This window comes from Meriones unguiculatus, chromosome 7, assembly GCF_030254825.1.
Source record: "Meriones unguiculatus strain TT.TT164.6M chromosome 7, Bangor_MerUng_6.1, whole genome shotgun sequence".
Classification (NCBI taxonomy): Eukaryota; Metazoa; Chordata; class Mammalia; order Rodentia; family Muridae; genus Meriones; species Meriones unguiculatus.
In genome coordinates, this window is record NC_083355.1 from 48,665,633 (window position 1) to 48,673,219 (window position 7,587).

Below are 7,587 nucleotides of genomic sequence, written 5' to 3' on the forward strand. Positions count from 1 at the left end.
GTACATGTGTACTCTACCAAGGCTTTTCTTGCAGCCTTCCCACAACCTGCTCACCTGTGATCACTTTGACCTATGTAGAGTCGACACAGCAGTAAGTTGCTTCTTTGACTCATATCTCCCTCCCTCCCAAACAGCTTGAGCTTTCTGTGACCTTTCTAAGGAGAGCTGGCCTGGGAACAGAGGGTCAGAAACAAAGATTGCTTCAGTTATCTTAACTCTGAATGTGACATCTGAGACCATACCTTGTGCATGGCGCTTTTCATCTCACTGTTTCTCAGGGTGTAGATGAGGGGATTCAGCATGGGAGCAATCACAGTGTAAAACACAGAAATTTCTTTATCCTTATTCTCACTTCCTGCAGGTAAAACATAGGTATAAATACAGGTCACAAAAAATAAAACTACAACCATTATGTGAGAACTACAGGTTGAGAGAGCTTTCCGTTGCCCCTCTGATGATTTTGTCCTCAAATTATACAAAATGAGTATGTAAGAAGCAACTAGTACAAGAAAAATGGCAACAACCACCATCCCAGAGTTGGCAATTACTAAGATACTAACAACACGAATATCTTTATGGACCAGCTTCAAAGAGGTTTTGTATCACACAAGAAGTGATTGATGTGGTTGGGACCACAGAAAGGCAGACTGAGCACCATGAGCAGTAAAGCAATGGAATGCCAGAACCCCACTGCCCAGGTGGTGAAAATCAGCATATGACATCTCTTCCTGTTCATGATAACCATGTAGTGCAGGGGTCTGACAATGGCAACATAGCGGTCCAAGACCATAGACACCAAGATGAAGATTTGCACACCTGCCAGCAAATGGGCAGTAAAGAGTTGGGTCATGCATTCATTATAGGAAATTTTTTTTCTTGCTGCAGCCAAGTCCCTGATGAGCCTGGGAACCACAGTAGAAGTGTAGCAGAGGTCCATTAGGGAGAGGTGGCATAGAAAGTAATACATTGGTTGTTCTATCAAGTGGCTGCATGTGACAGTGATTAGAATGACAGAGTTCCTCATTAAGACAGCCAGATAACAAAGCAGAAACAGCAGAAAGAACAGCAGTTCTATTTGTCTATTTTCCCAAAGGCCCATAAAAACAAACTCTGTGACATTTTTATGATTTTCCATGAATTCTAGGAGAGTCCACATGCACAGGTGAATCTTAGATCATCTGAAATTAAACAAAAAGGTTTTTAGATTTATAGAAATATTTTTAGTTTTATAGAAATTGATAAATTTAATAGCAATACTCATGTTTATACCCATTATTAAACCCTTTAGGGAAAATGCACAATTATCATCCAAATGTTTAGCTAAATATTAGTTTTAATGATTTATTAATTTTTGTATGTGCGTTGATATTTTTCCAGCACATATGTCTGTGTGATGGTGTCAAATCACTTGAAGCTGGGCTACAGATAATTGTAAGCAGTCAAGAGGTTGCTGAAAATTTCAGATCCTCTGGAAAAGAGGCCATTGCTCTTCAACAACTGAGCCATATCTCCAGCCTTCTTAACTAAATATTATTAATAATAGTATTCTATAGTAGACATTTTGTACATATTTAACTCTCATGGAACTAAATGGATATTGTTCTGATATACATTTTACATTTGAAGAAATACAGAAATGTCATATATAAATGAATTACAGAAACAGATCTAAGGATGAAACAGATTTAAGCACTGTATATTTTGCCTGACTCCATTCTATTAATTCCTTTGCCATATTTTCTAATATGAAGGAGAATTACAGTCATTTTCTTCCTTAATAATAATTAAGGATGACATTATATTACACTGTTTCTGGCAATTACTAAACATATAAAATTTGAGAATTCTTGATTCTGCATGATTCTGCATGACTTAGTTATTATATTCCAATCTCACAATTAGCATTTTACATATAAGGTGGAATTATTAATTTTCCAAACAGTGCATTGATCTTAATTACAACAGTGAAATAAGCTGAATAGCCTTACAGTAGTTTCATTATTTCTCCTTGGATAATTCCAAAAATGCTCAAGAAACAGACAGCCTCAGACCAAAGAATTTGAGGTAACTATGTCTAGTATTTAAATAGAAAGATTAATTTTATATTTCTTTAAAATGTTAAAGGCACAGTTTTGAGCTAACTGCTGATATGTTAGCATCATTCCAAAGACCCTATCATTTCCTAGTGACCTACACTGCTTTATCTAATCTAATACTGAGAATATTGTAGCCATGGTGATGTTGACATCTTGAGACACCAAGCAAATAGTTGATTGTATAATATTTTAACAGTGTTCAATGTCCTTCTCAGCAAAACCATACTTTATGTTTAATATGCTATACATTTAAATGTTTTTTTTTTCAGTAGAGACAGTAGGTATGCCATGGTGTATAATGCTCAAATACTCTGAATTCCTGTTTCTACATGTCAGATTAGCTGCAATACCTTTGTATCAATTGGTGAGAGGAATTAGTGCTCTGGTTTTGTGTATTCTCACAAAAAGATTGGTTTGCCTCACATTAAACAACTATCAAGCACACAAAAGAAAATATTGACTTTACTTAGGTTGGTTCAAGATTCATAGTATATGAAATAGTCTATGTATTGGAAAGCCAAAAAAATGTGCATGACTTAGAAAATCACAATCATAGAAAGCATACATCTTAATAATTCAAAATAGTCTTAGATATTAATGTAAACACAAAGTTTTTATCATGATTATGCAGGGATATTTTAATTGCAATGGCCAAATTGTCTAAGCAAATGCTGATCTGTGTAGAAATAAATGTCTCAAAATTATGCCATAGAGACTGCAGAAGTCCAATGAAAACATCCCGTAATGTTGAATCATCCACAGGTTCTACTCTATCCCAAAGCTCCCTTTTTTCTTTTGTTTTTAATTTCATTTTTAAGAAAGCAAATGAGGAAAAAAAGAATGAGACTGGGAAGGAATAATGGAGGGAAGAAGAGAGGAATGAACAAAGGAAAGAAGAAAAGAAAGAGTGAGGAAGGAAGGGGGAACAGAGGGAAGGCCAAACTTTGAGAATACAGTTGATCATGGCAGAGGAGTTACAGCAGAAAGTGTTTCTAACTATGGAGTCAGAAGCATGAAGTGGCCACGTTGCATCCACATCTGGACAACAGGGAGAAAACGCTGGTGTCCTATAAGCAGGCTTTTTTTTTGTATTTTTTTAATTATCATTTATTACAATTTATTCAGTTTGTATCCCGACTGTGGCCTCCTACCTCCTCTCCTACCAATCTCACCCCCTCCTCCTATGCCTCTCCTCTAGTCCACTAACAGAAGAGGTCTTCCTCCCCTTCTATTTGACCCTAGCCTATCAGGTCTCATCAGGACTGGTTGCATTGTCTTCTTCTGCAGACTGGCAAGGCTGCACCCCCAGGGGGCAGTGATCAGAGAGCCTGCCACTGAGTTCATGCCAGAGAAAACCCCTGCTCCCCTTACTAGGGCCCCATTTGGAGACTGAGTCTATGGGCTACATCTCAGCCAGGGTTTTAGGTCCTCTCCATGCACTGTCCTTTGTTGGGGTATCAGTCTCTTCAGGGCCCCCAGGGCTCAGTTTTTATGTCTCTGTTGGTTCTCCTTTGGAGCTCCTGTTCCCTCCAAGTCTTTCTATCTCTCCTTTCTTTCATAGCAGCCTTTTTACATGTAGGTTTTTTTTCCCATCTTCCTCTTCTGCTTCTTCTGCCATCCTGCTACCATCCTGTCCCATCCTGCTGTCTCCTTCCTTGACCTAAAATAGCCCCTTGATGGCTGTTATGTCTTTATGGCTGTTATGATGGCTGTTATGGTATATTCTCCTTTTTATCTTTTTATTCCTATAAAACTAAAATCAATTTTTTCTCCTCTCCTCCTCCATCTCCTTTTTCTTCCTCTCACCCTTTTCTTCCACTTCCTCTTTTCTTCTACCCCTCTATGTTTTTCCCTCTCTCCCTTTACAAGCCCCCTTTCTCCATCTCTCTCCCTTTCTCTGCTCACCTTCTCTGACCCTTTCTTTCTCTGTCTTTCTCTCTCACACAGAAACTTTCATAATCAGGTTTAGAATAAATGAATTTTACCTTATTTAACAACATACCTTTTATTTATACCATATTTTCTAAAAGTCTGCAATTTATTTTTTAATAGGAAGTCCTCTGATATATAATGGTTTCAAAGCTATATCAACTGCATCTTAACTGGAAGAAAATAGAAAGGAAACCATTGAATTATAATTCTTGAGATTTAAATAAAAGGCCATGAAAATATGTGAGTAGTGTTAACTATCAGGAAGAATTTTCTGATATTCTGCTACTTGAAATTACTAACCATATTAAGGAAAATTGTAAAACATCAAAACCTAATCTCAATGACTTGTGCAATTCAATTAGAGGGGAAAAGGTTTATATGCTTTATATTAACAGTATAGTGTTCTGACAATGGTGGTAAATAGCTTTCATCACTTTTCCTGATTTTTTCCTTCATCATGACTTGCTGAGCCCTATGTTGTACTTCTGGCTGTTTCCTTAATAAGCACACAATAGGACAGGGTTGCACAAGAACAAATAGGAAATTTTTATCTCAACAGTGTTTGCATATTTCTGAAGATCATGGTTAAAAAATGGGACATAAAACCTTGGCTGCCAAGCTAATTTTCACTATAATTGCCATATAATTTTATAAATTCTATTTTAAAATAACCATGAGCAATTATATGTCAGGAACTGAATTTATAAGTGAGGTTAACAGATAACAAGTTTTCTACAGATTAAATTAATCAATACTCTGAAGATTTTGTTATAGTCATAGCTTTTAATAATAGCTTTATGATGTTAGTGCGTGTGTGTGTGTGTGTGTGTACTATTCATAATACTTACTTCTGTCAGGATCCATTTTTTTCTGGGATGTAATGTGTTCTTTAATGTAGTTCTTTCTTTTCTGTGACCTTCAAATGAAACAAAACTGTAGATGTGGGAAGCACCAATCTCTCCCACGAGTCTTTAATCCAATGTAGCCTTTAAGGATTCACTGCCTGAAATATTTTAAGCTAAAAAGCAAGGAGACTCATGGGAAACAGTCTCAGGAGCACTTTTTGCAAGAAGTCTAAGCTGTAGTTATGGCCATGAAGAGAAGCCCATCACTGATCAGTTGTCACAAATTAAGGCATTCCTTTATTCATTTATTAGTACTATGGCATAATTGCTCCATTGTTTCTGTTGTCGATGAAATCTAGTGAAAATTTCATGGAAATATTCTCAAAGGACTCAAGTTGCTGGTGTTTATGTGGCATATGTAATAAATGCTTGGTTACTTCTCACCTAACTGTATCACTGTGTTAAGAGAGAAACCTGAGACTACTAATGTTATCCTTATTAATATTATTCTAAAATTTATTGTTAATGTGGTGGTTTGAAAATACTTCCTCCGTGTTTAATTATGCCAATTGGAAATTTAGAAAATATGCCAAATGCTTTATGTTACTAGACACTCAAGTACATTACTGTAACACTTAAAGTAGAAAATTCCACAGCATCTAATAGATTTATTGTCCCTGCCTTTGATATGTGGAATTAGTTTTCCCCTAATGAGAAGCAGTTCAAATGATACATGCAACTGAATCTATATACATTTATATGTAATTCCTTCCTATGATTCAGTTGTTCTGCCAAACATTTTTCCAGTTATGATAAAGTCTGGTTATGAAAATGGAAATGGGCATCTGTCATAAGGACAAATATCTGTAATCATCCATCACTCAGGAGGCTAAGACAGGAGGACTGCTGTGAGTTTTAAGACAAGTTGGTCTACCTCCTGAGTTCTACTCTAGTCAGGACTTCATAGTAAAGCTTTGTCTCACAATGGTACACATGATACAAGTTACTAAAACTCTGGGAAATATTTTGTCCTAATATGTTATTCTCACATATTTACACACAACTAATTATCCACATATTCATGAATATTTCATCTTACTAATTCCAAAATTATCTTTCTTTCCATTTTCCTTTTCTCCTTTGATTAGTCCAATTTATATAATTTTGTCTAAAATTTCAATATTTAGAAATTATTCCTCATATCTTCAATGTATAGCATCTTAAATGTTTAATTTATTTAATTTTCACTTACAAGTAAAAACACTATATTCATAAACAAAATGTCACTAATTTGGCTTAATATACTTATCCCATATAATTTGAATAGTAATATAAGTAATTTAATAACTTTATAGCCACACTTCATTCCATAATGTAGAAACTATTTTATAACTTAATGAAGACTACTAACATTCCTAATATTGTTTAAACATGAGGTACTTTATAGTGTTTTAAGGTTTTTTATTTTTCATTCTCATTATAATCAAAGACATAAACAAATTTGGTATTACTTACTTCAAACTGGAATTGAAAACATAAATGAGAAATATGAGCATCTATAAGTGAAAAAGAAAGAAAAACTAGTGTCCCTTATGGAGATAGTTAAGTTTAGCCCCTAACTGAAGAATCCAAGTATAATGGCAATTCTTGGTTATTAACTTGACCACACCTAGAATTAACTAAAACCCAAGTGCACACACTGGTGAAGGATTTCTTCTTTCTTAATTAAATCACTTGAAGTGTGAAACCTAAATCTAATTCTAAGTTTTTGAGGTTGGAATAGTATTTACTTATTCATTCATTTATTTAATTACTTTACAAAGTGATCCCAGCTCCCTTCCCTGCTCCAGTCCCACCCTCAAGACCCTCTCCCTCCATCTCCCATTCTCTTTTTCAGAGAAGGGGAGGCCCCATGGGATACTAACATACCCTGGCAAGTCAATTCAAAACAGGACAAAGCACATCCTCTCCCACTGAGGTCTAAGAAGGTAGCCAAGCTAAGGAAAGAGACCCAGAGGCAGACAACAGAGTCAGAGACCACCATTATTCCCATCCTAAAGGGACCCACGTGTTGAGCAAACTGCACATCTGCTACATATGTGTAGGGGATCTAGGTCCATGCATGCTCTTTAGTTGGTGGTTCAGTCTTTGTGAGCCCCCATGCGCCCAGGTTAGTTTACTCTGTAGGTTTTCTTATGGTGTCCTTGACTCCTCCAGCTGCCTCTATCCTTCCTCCCACTATTTCAAAATACTTCCTGAGTTTGGCCTATTGTCTAGCTGTTAGTCTCTGAATCTGTTTCCATCAGCTACTGAACACAGTTATGCTAGGCTCCTATCTGTACACTAGCAGAGAATCATTAATAGTGGCAAAGGTTGGCTCTCTATTATGTAGTGGATCTCAAGTTTGGCCAGTCATTGGTTTGTCATTCCCTCAATCTTTACTGCATCTTTATCCCTACATTTCTCATAGGAGATACAAATTTTGGATTGAAGGTTTTATGAGTAGATTTGTGTCTGAAGTAAATAGGAAGGGGATATTTAACCTTAATCCAGGCTACACCTTCTGTCGCAGTCTATAGAAGGAAGAAGGAAGAAAAAAAACTTACTCTCTGTCTTTGCCTGCTTACTCTTACTCTCACTGACAAGTCCATTCCTTCACTGACATGAGATCCTACTAAGTTCTAGAGAACCTTGTCTAATGCCAAGATACTAAG

General features: G+C 36.2%; 1 pseudogene; it reads right to left on the reverse strand.

Moving 5' to 3' along the window:
* Positions 1-206: 206 nt before the first annotated feature.
* On the reverse strand, positions 207-1,135 carry LOC110544107 (olfactory receptor 4P4-like; annotated as a pseudogene).
* Positions 1,136-7,587: the final 6,452 nt, after the last annotated feature.